At 36.2% G+C, this 15,724-nt stretch overlaps 1 protein-coding gene across 3 annotated transcripts in view; it reads left to right on the top strand.

Annotated features, from left to right (window-relative positions):
• Positions 1-1,040: 1,040 nt before the first annotated feature.
• The window catches only part of LOC129238563 (cystathionine beta-synthase), a 32,668-nt gene continuing 17,984 nt past the window's right edge, over positions 1,041-15,724 (top strand). Inside the window, exon 1 of one of the 3 annotated variants that reach the window (XM_054873623.1) lies at positions 1,041-1,151. The gene's annotated coding sequence lies outside the window, so the exon portion shown is untranslated. Of the gene's footprint in view, positions 1,152-1,192; positions 1,386-15,724 lie in introns of those variants that run through there. The other 2 variants (XM_054873625.1, XM_054873624.1) reach the window with 2 other exon arrangements.

The raw sequence follows: 15,724 nt of genomic DNA, 5'->3' as shown, positions 1-15,724 counted from the left end.
TAAAACGAATTCTGATGTCCCCCAATTTGGGTCGAACGAAAAATCCCACTTTGACCCATTTAGAGTGCTCCCATCGAGTCCTGGAACTCAGGGGGTGTGCCACTGGCATGGGTGGATCGGCCGTCCAAAGTTAGTGGGGGTCGGTCATACATTTGGACTCGATTGGAGCACTCTAAATGGGTCAAAGTGGGATTTTTCGTTCGACCCAAATTGGGGGACATCAGAATTCATTTTAGAGGTATAGTTCCTTCGGCAAAGTTTCTTATTTTGATCCCTAGAATACGATTTTCACAGAGCAATGAGCGATTTTTAAATCGACCCGCCCTAATATATATATATATATATATATCCTATTTGTGGTGTGCGTCTTGATGTTGTTCCACAAATGGAGTGACCTAACTTTTTAGGCCGACTCCGAACACTCGGAGGTTTGCCATTGCCTGCGAGGGCGATCGCTATTTGAAAAATGTTTTTCTTAATTTTGGTATTTCACTGAGATTCGAACCTATGTTCTCTCTGTGAATTCCGAATGGTAGTCACGCACCAACGCATTCGGCTACGGCGACCGCAAATACTATAGCAAATAATATCTCAAATTCAAGAAAAAAAAACACTCAACACTTGTACGTGCAATATTATGATTTGACTTGAGTAAAATTTAAATTTTTTCTTCAGAATTTCCTACTGGGTTGGGTAGCCACATCGCTCTCCATTGCTTGTTGCACTCTCTTATACCCATTTTTTCATGTCCACACATATTTTTATAAATACTTACAAGTATACTTAAACATACATATAGCCATGTATTTAGTGTGTATGTATGCATTTGTATGTGTGCTCTATTTCCTCTCTTCTACCTAAATATACTAACCACAGAGCCGGCTTGATTGCTGATGCCTCGGCAAAGTCCGCCTCACTCATTTTGTGGAGTGGAATTTATTCGCTCTGCCAGTCAATACGACCGGCGTGCGAGTACTTCTAGCGCACTAGCATACATGTTTGTATATATGTATGTAACTGAATTTTGTGGTAGAAAAAGCGTATTTTGTATTGTTGCTCATTAGAATATTTGTCAGTCGCTATTGAAGACATCGTTTATTTGGACGTCAGTTTGCAAAGTGAATTTTGGACGATAATTTTTTACTAAAAAGGTTTGTGTGAACGATTATGCCAAATTAAAAAACAAAAACTAAAAATTAAAAACTACATTCGTACTTCTCTGGAAGAATGTATTTGTATGAATGCCTATGTATGTAGCATTGTGAAAATTCGCAAGTGATTTCAAGCAAAGAGCCGCCTGAAAAAACAGGCGATAAGTAGAAAAAACAACGGATTTGTGTATGAAAAAATGAAAATTGAAAGAAAAGGAGACTCACATACATAAAGTAAATATGTACATACACGTAAAGTGTAAGCAAATGCAGTAGAATTTGATTTTTTCTTGTAAAAAAGTAAAAAAAAAAACTAATGCTACTTATGCTGTAGTGCACTTTAGAGATACATACAAATATATATGTATATATGTATTTATGTAGTTTGTTAAATTTTTTCGTGCGTAGTTTCATCCAAAAAGTTGTATTTTTGCCTCCAAAGATTCAGTATCAACACGTTTTCAACTTTTACTTGTCACACTCGCCGCCGCCATTCGACCTCCTCAAAGCGATACATGTTTGTACACATGTATATGTACATATGTATATGCTATATATATACATACATGCGGCATACAACAATGCAACGTGGCCGGTTTCATAAACTACGCATCCATGTCGTTGTTTATGTGTGCCTTTTTCCTCAGACATACATTTATACATACATATATCCACTATTTATATTTGCGAGCGGCGTATCCGATTGTGTTGGTGCGTGACTGCCATTCGGGAGTGCGTAGGTTCGAATCTCCGTGCATCATGAAACAGCAAAATGATAGAAATATTTTTTTCTCATAGCGGTCGCCCCTCGGCAGGCAATGGCAAACCTCCGAGCGTATTTCTGCCATGAAAAAGCTCCTCAGACAAAACCGTTTGCCGCTCGGAGTCGGCTTAAAGCTGTAGGTCCTTCGAATTGTGGAACAACATCAAGATGCAGCCCACAAATAGGTGGGGGAGCTCGGCCAAACACCTAACAGAAGTGGACGTGGCAGTTTTTTTACATTATTTATACACATAAGTGTATTCCTCTTCTGTGTGTACACTGAACGAAAAAAAATGCCCAAAACCACCGTAAAATTAAAATTTTTTGCTTAAGATTTTCGGCACATATGAAAAATTTTGAATTTCTCCATTTCATCAAATACTTAAATTTATCATAACAATACGCATGTATTGTACATACACACATATACGCGTATGTTATAATTAATATAATAGGTATAATATTTGTGTGTTACTTATGTAAGAGGGACTTTGAAATTGCATTAAAAACATGTTCATATGAAATTAAAATCATTTCAGCATGTTATTGTTATTTATTTAATAAATTAAAAAACAAATGTTTTTTTATAAATTATGAAAATTTTTTTTTGATAAAATTTTTTTGTGGTAATAAATATATTTTATTTTAATATACAGTGACTCACAGCTTATTTGATGCTGGTAATACTTTTTTAGAAAAAAGAAAATTACTCGATGTTTATTAAATTTGATAAAAAAAAATGTAAACGACTCTTAATGAGATAGGTTAGGTTAGGTTAAATGGCTGCCCTAGCTAAGGGCTCACTTGGACAAATATTAAAAAATTCGTCCGTTGTGGTGCCATACATGGGAGCGGAGAAAGGAGAAGGGAAGGAAGAAGGAAGAAGGAGCCTTGGGATTAGAGACGACGATGACCATACATTTTACGACGACGCCGACGGTGGCTGATTTGCGTTCGTAGTTAGCCGTAACAAGCTACTGATGAACTTCACCAAATTTATGATATTTACACCGGCTATATCCGCAGGCGTAGCGAAAAAGTGAGAGCCCAGATGTCTAAGTCTTTGCCAGACGAGAGCAGGACAGCTGAGAAGAAGGTGTTGAGATGATTCCACCTCGTCCTCCAGACAGTTTCTGCAGAACGGACTTGAGGCAATCCCAAGTCTCACGGCATGAACACCTAACGGACAATGTCCCGTAAGGATGCCCACCAAATTCGAGAGCTGGGGCTTTGTCAGCCTTAGGAGTTCCCTTGAGCGTCTCCGATCTACCCGTGGCCAGAAGGATCTCGCGACCTTGCACGTTCGGGCACTAGCCCAGCGCTCGCTGAGTTGACTCAAGGCCCAGGAGCAGACCACAGGGTCTCAGGGGACCCCAATTCTCTCATTTCGCGACAAAACCGTCTCCAAAGTTCCCTGTCTAGCCAGCTCATCAGCCCAGCAGTTTCTCTCTATGCCGCTGTGCCCGGGAACCCAAATGTGTCTGATGACGAAGTATTCGGATGCAATCGAGAGAGAAGCCAGACATTCTCCGACCAATCTCGAACGCACAAACAGCGAGCCTAAGGCCCTAATTGCCGATTGGGTATCGGAGTAAATATTTACTTCCTTAACGGTAATTACCGAATTAAGCAACCGTGGACCGCTTCCTTAATTGCGGATACCTCCGCTTGGAAAACACTACAGTGGTCCGGGAGCCTAAATTTAAGTTTGATGGGGGGCTCCTTACAGAATACTCCCCCACCAACCCTTCCGTCCAATTTCGAGCCATCCGTGAACATGTTTGCTATGCCTTGCCGCCAAATGTTGCACGCCCACTTATCCCTTGAGGGAATGTAAGTAGAAAAAGGTCCCCTTGGACCTAGCGTGTAATGAGATATGTATGTACTATTTACCACTGCAGAAAGATCAATAACAAAAACAAAGCTTGTTGAAAAAATATATGTAGAAACAAATAGTTTTCTCAGCAAAATATGCTCACAGCTTAAATGATGCAGTGTATTTTTTAGTTTCTCTGAGAATGCAATAACTGTGAAATGTATTTTTTTCTGTTTAGTTTAGCGTCTTAAATCATTCTCAAAAAATTGTTGTAAAGAAAAGTTGAAAAAAATCTAATTTTTAAAATAGGGAAAACAGACCTCACTTGAAAGAAGGGAAGACGTTATTCGTCATTATAAAGAGGGCAAAAGCCAACGAAAAATTGCAGAAATTGTTGCTATGAGTTTCACAACTGTCCAGCACATTATAGAAAGGTGTCGCCACGAAAACAGGAGAGAAGATAAGGGCAGATCTGCGCCAAATAAAATATTTAATGATGCAGATAAGAGATGGATTGTTCGCAACCGTAACCGACAAATTAGGTATATTCGTATACCTAATACCTATATAGTTTACAGGTATCGTTGAATACAACTTAAAATTGCATTTTTATAGTTCCTGAACCCTCTAACTTTTTATATTAAAAAAATAGGTTGTCTGCAAAGTCGGTTTACTGACGATAGTTTAACGTGACAACGTCATAAGAAAATACTGATGGAATGGTTGCAATTTTCAAAACAAAATTTTAATTTTATTTGTGTGATAGATATTTTGTATGGATATAGGGAAGGAGGTAAATGGAATCGTAATGGAATAGGTCAAGTTACATTTACACAAAAGTGAAAAATGACGAAACATTTATCAAATTCATGAAAGATATGTTCAATTTTGATTGTGCATCAGACGTTAATAAGTCAACAACACTAAGAGGCAACATCATCGATTTGCCTTTTTCAAGACACATTACACTCGAAACACTCGCTTTCATTTCCTACTTTTCCTATCATCGACCTATTCTCAACAGAGAAATGGTTCATTACCATGCACACAGGAAGAAGGCATATGCAAATACAAATAAGTGAATTTATATACACATGCGACAATACATATGTACATATATATGCTCATTCAAGTAGAAGAGAGCCAGATGTCGAACGTTGCCGAATGCGGGGCCGATTGTGCTCTTTGTCGTTCGTTTCGCTTGCAGTTCAAGCAAGGTAGCGACCAATGAGCAAGGTAACGACGATTGAGCAAGATAACGACGAATGAGCAAGATAACGACCATTGAGCAAGATAACGACACATTTTTTCGTGCGTGCAGCCGGCTAAATCGAATTATAAGACGTTATCACGTCAAAAAAGTCCATAAATGTATGATATCTATTGATATCTCAACTATTTTTTAAACAACTTATTGTATACTTATATATCCTCCTCCTTTTATTTCATAAAAGTTAACGACCCTTTTTTGAATTATTAACGAAGAAGCATGTTAAATCATTTTCCCTCGAAAAATCACAATATAATTAGTTAAAATAATTGTAATCCGTAATTTGAAATCGCTTTGAGTGGAAAAAATTTCCACATTGATGTTAGGTAATATTTTGCTTTCTCCATGGTATAATTTTAGCTTTGCCTGATATAGCTTTACGTTTTTTGGCGAAATGTGAAATTAATCACGCAGAAACGTTAATTTCACATGAGACTTTTTCTTCCAGTGTACATAAGCACACACATCCTCGTACAAGCCCACGTGTGTATTTACATATGTATACATATTTAGGCACGTGCGCTTCGGTAGCTTGTTTATTAGAATTCGAACGAGTAATAACACACTGATGCATAGACAACAGATAGGCAAACAGAAAACAACAGAAACAAAAAAAAATATTGTAGCTTATAATTCCTTCTTTCAATGAAAGCTCTGCGGAAGTTTTGATGTTTGCCTATCCTTAAATTTTTTTATAAGACTTTTTCTCTCCAAAGCTGCTGCTCTCTCTGCTGGTTTGTTGTTGTAGCAGCATAAAATATTTCCCATACACACATGGATAGACAACAAATGAAACAAAATATATATTTAAGTTTATTCTCATCGAAGACATCGATAAGTTATTCTCAATATTTTGAGTTCATAGTTTCGATAACATTGTTGGGGAAAGTGGCATGAGGCTGGCATGTTGTTGGTATTTTAACAGCATAAAATATTCTCCATACACTTTTGGGGGACTCTACTGAAGTTACAGTCCGTGAGCTGTTATGAATCTGGGTCGTTTTGGTGACATAGAACCATCTGTCGTTGAGAAACGAACATTGTACGCAAGCACTGCGTCCTTAAGATTCATTAGACCACCTTCGCGGATTTTTTTTTACTTTCATTTACATATATTTAAATTGTGGTCTGTGAGATCACTGACGTGTAAGGCAGTGCATATATTCAATGTTAACTTCCTTAATAAACGAAAGCAAATTTACTGTGTACTTTTCATTGGCCCTTCAAGGATTTAGAAAATGTTTTTTTCTACTTCCGCAAGAAGTTTTAGTATCGACTCTAATTTCTGGAATATGATGAATTTATGAAGGGGTTACATGGGTTTCGTTGGTTCAAAAAATCGATTTATTTTTTTTTTCTTATTAATTTCTATAACTTTTCAGGAATATTATTCAAATTTTCAAGTCGATCCGAATAATAAATTCGGAGAAACAGCTTTTGGAATGTGTGCGCTCCAAGCCACTTTTATTGTTACTCACAACTTTAAACGCGTTTTTCTCGGAACCGTGTTTTCAAAGTCGGTTGTCAAAGGTTCTCGAAAACTACTCAACCGACCTATGAAATTTTACACAAGTGTTCGAAATACAATTTACTCGTACTTGAACGAAGGATTTTGTTTTTTTTTTTTTCAATTACAACTATTTAAAAAAAAACAAAATGTCAAGCAAATTCGACCGAAATTTTCATTTTTTTTGCAAAAATGTCCATACCCATTTTTACTTTTTTTTCTTTCCTTCGTTCAAGGACTTATTTTTGTTTTTTTCATTTTTGATGAGCCTGTCAGTAGTTATGCTGACAACGCGGACGCACCTTTTTTTCGAGGGGCCACCGAAAACGACGTCACAATGGAGGAGTTAAAAAATTTTTTTTTCGAAAATTTCAGAAATTATTCTTTAAATATGTATAAGACAGAAAAAAGTTTGATTTAAATAAATAATTTTTTACATAAAAAAAAAATATTGGAAATAGGCCTTTTTTACCCGACGAACCCCATGTAACCCCTTAAATGAACACCCAGGAATCTATTGCATTTATAAAGGGTTTTCCAATAAGAAGTGTTATTTTAATATTCAAAGAAAACATAAATTTTTTAATATAAATGATCGGATGTTTATTTCATTATAAAGAGGAAGATATACCGTGAATAGTAGAAAATAACATCAGGCAAATGACCACCACGACCACGCTTACAGTACAATATCCTTTTCATGAAATTTTCCCTATGTCCTCGTTGGCCTCACGAATTCCATCTTTGAAGTCTTGAATCGACCCTGGGCTGTTGGCGTAGACCTTCTCGTTCACGTGGCCCTAAAGAAAAAAAGTCACAAAGTGTTAAATCACAAGATCTCGATGGCCAGTTGTGATCACCTCTTCGAGAGATAACACGGTCCGGAAACTTTTTCCCGTAAAAGATCAATGCTTTCGTTGCTTGTGTGGCACGTAGCGCCATCTTGTTGAAAATAAACGTTGTCCAGATCAATACCATTCAATTCCGGCCATAAAAAATCGGTAATAATCTCTCGATAGCGATAGATAGCACCTGTTATTGGAAACCCCTTTACATCAGTTTACTCGTTTATGTGCCTTGCAGTTTCGCTCTTGATAGCAGTTCCATACTCTTGATAGTTCTGCCTGCAATACCCTGTCAGAATGCCCATCGTAATTCTTAGGAACCATTGAGCTCATGCTTGCAATTGTAAAAGCCCAATAGTGCTCTGGGTGCTTAAAACCTGATATATTGTCTCAGCAATTTTTATTTTTTAGTTTGATATAAATATGTTTTGGCTAAAGTTATTAAGAATTTGCAAAATGTTACTGCCTACTCAATTGCATTAAGATCGTCTAAATGTATTATGAGTCCAAAAAACAAACGATGTCACGCACTCGCAACAAAAACGCTTTTATAGGTTTTGATCTCATGTGAATAGTCATATGAGTTAAAAAAAGATTACTCATCTTAAGCTAGACTTATTTTTAACAGCAGCATTTATATTTATCATCCATAAGTCACAATTTCACATAACTTCAAATGATGCTAAAAAATCTAAAACTATTTACTTAAAATGCAAGAGCAGTCACGCTCCATAAAACTAATGAATGCATAGGCACACATTTTCCTGTCCTGCCTCTTAGTAAGTTAATGTTAATAAATTAAATGTAGCAAATAACAACTTTTTCATTATGATGGTAATATGATGCTGGTAATATGCATGTATGTATGCTTGTGCACGCCCAGCAGTAAAAACCAGCGATGCTGAACTGGCGTCATTGTAGTGAATTTAGAACGACGACTAATTAGCAATTTTCTATGCCAATTACTACTGCTAGTGAATTTTACTAGGAAGTGTTAATGCTTTCCAGTTATTTATCTGAATAGGCGTTGCGAAAACTTGTGAACTCTTGATAAGTAAGTGGCCTTATAGGCAAAGCTGCGGGAAGTTGGATGGAAGGATTGATGATAAGACAGAGTAGAGTGCAGGGTTGAGCATTTAGCACTACCATTGTGCAAATTCAGTGCTAGTTAAAATGCAAAATCCATTGTCACCGAAAATTTAATAATAGCGAATAAAAAAAAAATATTAACTAGCATTAAACTTTTAGTGATACTGAAAAAAGATTTCATTATAACGAAACCTTTAGTGATAGATAATTTTTTTTTTTTATGTCGGATATTAGTTATCACAACTGCTCGGAGTCAACAACAGACTCATTTACTTAGCATTCTCGAAATTCTTGAAGTCAGAAACAGCTACCACAACTACTTTTAATGGGGAAGAAATTGAATACTGCAACCTATGGCATCAGCTATAGACTTCCTTCAAAGAAAATAAGAAATATGTTCTTTGGTTATTTTATACGCGCTTTTAATGTCCATCAAAATAAAAAAATACCAGTCTAACGGTTAGACGCGATAGAAGTGAAACCTTCCGTAAAACAAACTGAGAGAGAATGAGGCGAAAGCAGCATTAGGAGCGGGATAATTATAGGTTCATTATAATATTGCTATAAAGTTCATATTTTATTTTCTTCATTTTATTATTATACATCCTGAATGCTTTCAATTTCAACAAATGATACGAGTGGCTTATGATAGCTAAAATATGATACAAATGCTTTGGTTTCGATGTTGTCAACATATCTTTGAAATACCGCGTCAATTGTTGTTTTTGATCGTGTTGTCGATTCAGTGCGATTGTTACACATTTTTAAATTGAATGTTGTATTGAGAACGTCAATTAAAGGAACCGCTGTGTCGAATGCAAAATTTACGTTAAAACCGCCACTTAAAATCATTGGAACTTTATTGTAATCTTTTCTAAGTATCCGCGATACTTCTGGTGTATACTTTATTAAATTTTCGTGAATGAATTCCGTGATGCTATTTATTGATTTTTTTTTTCTGTCGATATTCACGACACTTTTCTGCATTATTTTTTTTAAATTTTAATACACACGCGGTTGCTATTATGAGCGTCCCCAGCAAAACCTGCGTGACCGAAACTCTAACACAATTACATTTTTTTGAATGTTACAAACACATATGCACGCAGGTTTTGCTGGGGCGTGACCGAAACTCTAACACAATTACACATATGCACTCGTATTTGTTTGAAAATCGACTTTTTTTTTTGGTTCTCCGTCACCTTTGGAAAATGTGTAAACAGTAAGCAAACTCTATTCATATATTTTTCCTCATTTTTGCATCAGTAAAATTAAACAAACGCCGTAGCCGAATGGGTTGGTGCGTGACTACTATTCAGAATTCACAGAGAGAACGTCAGTTCGAATCTCGGTGAAAACACCAAAATTAAGGAAAACTATTTTTCTAATAGCGCTCACCCCTCAGCAGGCAATGGCAAAACACCAAGTGTATTTCTGCCATGAAAAAAGCTCCTCATAAACATATCATAAAATAAAATAAAATAACTGTATAAAAAAATTTTTTTTCTTGTGATTCGAACCAAGAATTTTGGATCGGAAGCTCACATTGCTAGCCGCTCGGCTATCGCGCCATGCTGTCGGCGCTGGCCTAAAAGTTATTTAGTCCGTCGCTACGTTTATATGTAATATTCGTAGCCAAGAGTGTCGCTTTTTTCGTTTCACTTTTTCTCAAATCACTCCCAACGATTCTAAAGAAGTTTTCACTTCAAAAATGCAACGCGCCGAGCCTCTGAAAACTTAAAATTTCTTACAGAAATTAATATTGAAATGCTATCAAAGTTACTGCAAAGGTTTGAACAATAATTTCGTTTGCACTCTGACTTCTGGTATGCCATTATTGCAGCAACCATCATTCTCGATATCAAATTAAAATTTTATTAAATCCTGCATGGAAGTCCTACTGAGATAAAGTTAAAGAATATGTGCTGTAGTTTAAAAGACAACCGGTAGGAGAGGAAAGTAATTTGCAGTCTTTCGTAAGTGCTAATACTAAAAAGTTTCTCGAACTCGATGAAGAGTCCGCAGGTATTCGATAAAAAAAAACCCAACTGCGAAATTTCTGTAAATAATTTCCTTTTTTAGATGAAAAACATATATATAGACTCCCATGGCGAAACTAAAGCAATCGAAGTACTTTTGAGTTTTGAGTAGGGATGATAGAGCTTTGATGGTTTGCACCGTTTTCCTATTGTAAAAAAAAAATATTTTTAGAATACAATACACCTCCTCCTTCCTCTAAGCCGGTGAAAAGACTTTTTTGCTTTGGCTCAATTTTCAATTGATCGACCACCCAAAATCTCACTGACGATAATTTTGAAAAAATTGCAAATAAAAACCAATTATGTTTTCCTACTTTTGTTTGCGGTGTGATTAGAAGCTTCTACTCAAAACTCTGATTGATTTGAAAACATTTCCTTCTACTGGATTCAGCTCATATAATCTTACTTTTATTCTTCAAAAAGCAGTTTTATGTTATTGAAAAATATTAAGTATCACCAAAGATTTTCATTTTCACTAAATATTTAGCGGTAGTGCAATTTTAATTTTCACTACCACCAAGGGTTTAGTGATGATGTAACTTGTTTTTCACTATCACTAAATATCAACACTAAAGTGAAGATGAAATTCGAGTTTGAACTACCACTGAAGAAATGCTTAGAGATGGTTTCCATTTTACTATAAAAATATTGTGCAAGAATGTGTAAATATTTCATTTCATTTTTTACTCACTTTGTTAAGTTTCTTTTATTAAGTACAAGCACTGACTTAAAAGTAATTCCTACTACCCAAAATCTTAGAAAAATTTTATGTTTTATATAATAAGACTCAATCGTGAAGAAAAACAGGGCTCTAGGCAGCGTAAAACCCAAATCGTATTGCGGCCGCTTCTCGTGCAGTGCTCGGCTCTATCGCATCAATTGAAGTCGATACCGATCCCCGTTGATGGTTTCGCTTGGTTTTAACAGTTCATAATAAATAACACCAACTTGGTCCCACCAAATATATAGCATAACCTTCGCAGCGTGAATATTCGGCCGAGGCGACGACTTAGAAGCATGATCGGGCAGTCTCCATGACTTTCTTTTCTTTGGATTGCTGTAATGAATCCATTTTTCATCACCCATCACGATGTGATGAAGAAATCCCTTCCTTTTTTGATGCTGTTGTTCACAGGCGAAAAAACGACGTTCAACATCCCTAGGTTTTAACTCATAAGGAACCCAAGCCCCCTATTTCTGAATCATTTCCAAAGCATGCAATCGCTTGGAAATGGATTGGCGGGTAACTCCTAATACTGAAGCAAGCTCTTCTTGCGTTTGGCACGGATCCTCATTGAGCAATGCCTCCAATTAAGCGTCTTCAAAGGTTTTTGGCCTTCCTTCACGCGGACGGTCGTCAACATTAAAATCACCGTCTTTGAAACGACGGAACCAATCTTGGCACGGTGTTTCACTTAAAGCAGCATCTCCATAAACTTTTTGTAGCTCTCGATGTGCCTCACCCGCCGCTTCCCGCAAATGACGATTATTCGGCACAAAATCAAACATTTTCACAAAACCAAAAGTATATGACACCAAAACACAATCACTAATGTGTCGAAGCAGTTTGTTTACCATATGTCTAAGCTTGGTTTATGACGTTTAGGGTATGTTAGAATCGACTAGCACAGACTGCTGGCGGCATCTATTGACAAACAGCGAGAACTTAGTTGCGCTAATAATTAAATTTTTTTTATAAAAATCCACTTCATTTCATAACAAAGATCGTATTAACACAAGTTTCACACTTTGGACAATAGGATCCTCTAACTCCTAGTTGAAGCATAGGGCGTCGACAACTCCTCTTCGCCATCGAACACGGTTTTTTGCAAGGGCTTTAAGTTCATTCTTATAGAAAGACCTCATTTTAGCCTCCGTTGAACGGTGCCAGGTGGTTCGTGGTCTACCTACATTTCGTCCTGTCTGTTGTAAGGTGTACCATCGTTGAGTTCCTGTTTATTGATGTTGTCGTCACTCTTCCTCAGGGAACACCACCAGGATCGGTCACACGATTCATTGCCATTTCCTCCTGCGAATTTAAGTCGGGACAGCGAATTCGACAAATTTTCATCAAAATTTGTAGCTTTTTATTTAGAATTTAAATTAAATTTTAATATAATAAAGTGCAGGTTGGAAGTCGCTCAAAAGTCAAGGTTGATTGTTGGAATTGTTTTTTTTTTCGTGTGTCGACATTGTTGGATACTTCTTCCTTATAAAAAAATTTCTGATTTTCCACAAAACCGCTAGCGAAAACAGTTGTCAAAAATCTATGCAAGTTTTGAGTAATTTGAGTCTTGCGCTTTATTGCACCGAAACTGAATGCGCTATAAAACTGCATACTCAAAATTTTTCTAAAAACTATAATTAAAAAGTGTGAATTTTTTTTGGAAATTTGTTGAATTTTTTTTTAATATTAATAAAGTTAGATACGTGCATTTGTATAGTTTTTGTATGAGTCAAGTTCTTAGGAATTATTAGAAAAATTTTTTAAATTAAATAAGGAACAAATAAACTGTCAAGACTGGTCATAAAGTCTCTGTGCTGTAGTTTTTTAACGCCGTGTGCAATGTAAATTAGCTGCAATTTGATTGTTTGACAAGATGGTTCAGTGGAAAACGAATAAAACGTTTCTCAATAGTTCGAACCATCGCTTGAGGGTATATACAATACATACATATACATTTATATATATATACTCACACATACATATGCACACAGACAACTACGCATATGATATTTGTCACTATTTGCTTAAACGTGTAAGGTTTCTTTAATTATGCGTCAAAAGTCACTGTAAGTACAGTGTTGTGCATAATCCGAGCAATCCACAGCTTTGAATCATTTTTTTGCCTTTAAATATTTAACTGGTGTTATTACTAGGTAATTAGAAATTAAACAAATGCGGATATGTAAGTTCAGTAAATAAATCTGAAACAGAAAAGGTCGCAAAAATGTGCCAGGCAAGCCCCTTTGCTCATATTTTTTGCTAATTGAACGAACGATAACTTTTACTAAGAATAATACCAAACTCTTACCTTATAAAAATTTATTTTATTAAAAAAAGAAAATGGCAGTTTTAAAGCTAACGGAATTGATTTGGAGCTGATGATCTCCTTTTTTGCCAATATCCTATTTGATGTCTTGAAAGTTTTTGTAATGTGACTGTATTGAGATGCTCAACACAAATTGGTTCAAACAAGGATAAAATTCAAGCCAATTACTTTCTAATTAACTATTTAATTAATATTGTAATTTTTGCAAATCATATCTGGCACTTGTGAGCTACACCGCTGTAGTATTTCAATAAGCAAGCATTCGAGTGCTGTGGAATAATTTTTTTTACCAACAATCGGTCGGTGATTTTGGTAGAGCGTGGAAATCGAAGTCGATTTCCTAATCGTGTCACGCCAGCTGTGGCAGCATTCCGGCGCATAGTTGCTCCACCCGAACAGAGTGGAACTATATAAGATCTTGCGGAGCAGGGCCGCCACCAGACTGGTCGTTCGACCGATAATATGCAGGTCGTGGCTGCCTTGCTTGGGTATCACCAGACGGGCGCTAAAAGAAATTTGAGTGAAGACTTAAGTTGAAGTTTCTGAACAAAGTGCACACAGGTCATCAGTTAATGCCTGCTGACCGTCAGTCGCATTTACTGTCAAGCCATCCACAATCTTAACAATGAAGAGGACGTCTTTGTGTCGTCAGGAGCGACGCGGCGCATTTCCTCTTAAGCGGTTATGTCAATAAGCAAAATCATATTTTTCCCATTCCGATGGCAGCCGATTCTACGTTACCGGAATGACTCGAATTTCTCGCGACCAAGGGCTGCCGCTCCAGTAAACTAACCCAGTCTAGTGTACCGTACCTCTGAAGAAGAGGATCTTTGTTATGTATGTTGCTCCTAGAAAAAGAAGCGCGAGGGTTATTTCTGATTCTGAAAGCGAAAATTATTATTAGTATAATAGCGAATTATCCTTTTTAATCCTTCTCTCCTTCATACAACCGCTATTGCCACTAAAATCCAAAATCGCAACAAGTTCCTCAAATCGCTTGCCGGCAGCACTTGGGGCAAAGACAAAAAATGCTACAACAACAACAACATACTCTTCTTCACTACTATTTTAAATTCCTTATCACATTTGTAGTTCCGCATCAATTGCATCCGATTCATTATCTGATTGGCCTTCCCTTATTTTGTTTAGTTTTCTTAGCAAAAGACAATTTTTCTGATTTTTTCCCATAAAAGCAACCTTATGTAATATAATATTAGATGTAAAATATTATAAATATCAATTGAAGTACCTTTTTCAAATAAATATTAAAATTACCCTGGAGAACTAAATTTTTGTTGCTAAAAATTGTTTCTATAAAATTATGTATATCATTTCACCAAAAAAGTTCTGTTCACACGATGTGCTCGTATAAAATCATTTTGTAAGACAATTGGATCATAGTCGTAGAAATGGTACACCACATTCGAATATGCGAAATGAGAGGGTCGACGGAGGAGAGTAACCTACGTTTACCTATATTTCATTATGTAACTAGAAACCAACACTTTTGTATTTAAAAAATAACATTTCACTTTTGAATTTAAAAAATTATATTTCAGTTATACATCAATAGAATTTGAAATGAGTCAAATTGGCTCAGTCCGCAAATTTAGTTAAGAATCATCTTAATAAAAGTTGATTAAAATACAAAATCTTTCTGTGATAGAGCAGAATTAATTGACCCCAAAGCAAAGCCTCTTAAAGTCACATGCATAAGTTTTTTTATCAAAAATACACAAATATGTATATAGTGTACATATCTGTATGTATATTAGTATAATATAATATAATAATATAATGGGTTTTCCAATAAGAGGTGTTATTCCCGTAAAAGATCAATGGTTTCGTTGCTTGTGTGGTATGTAGCGCCGTCTTGTTGAAAATAAACGTTGTCCAGATCAACACCATCCAACACCATTCGGCCATAAGAAATCGTTAATCATCTCTCCATAGCCCAATCCATTCACCTTAACTGTTGCTCCAGCTTCATTTTCGAAGGTACGTCCAATGACTCCGCCGGACCATAAACCGCACCAAACAGTAACACGTTAAGGATAGAGAGGCTTTTCAACAATAACTCTTGGATTTTCTGAGCCCCAGATCCGACAATTTTGCTCATTGGCGAGGTATAACTGGGCCTCATCACTCAAGATGATTTTTCGATGGAATTCCAGAGCATTTTCATGCATTT

The sequence above is a fragment of the Anastrepha obliqua genome, chromosome 2 (genome assembly GCF_027943255.1).
Source record: "Anastrepha obliqua isolate idAnaObli1 chromosome 2, idAnaObli1_1.0, whole genome shotgun sequence".
In the NCBI taxonomy this organism is placed as follows: domain Eukaryota; kingdom Metazoa; phylum Arthropoda; class Insecta; order Diptera; family Tephritidae; genus Anastrepha; species Anastrepha obliqua.
Note: the sequence above shows the minus strand (reverse complement) of the source record. Positions and strands in the feature narration are given on the sequence as shown.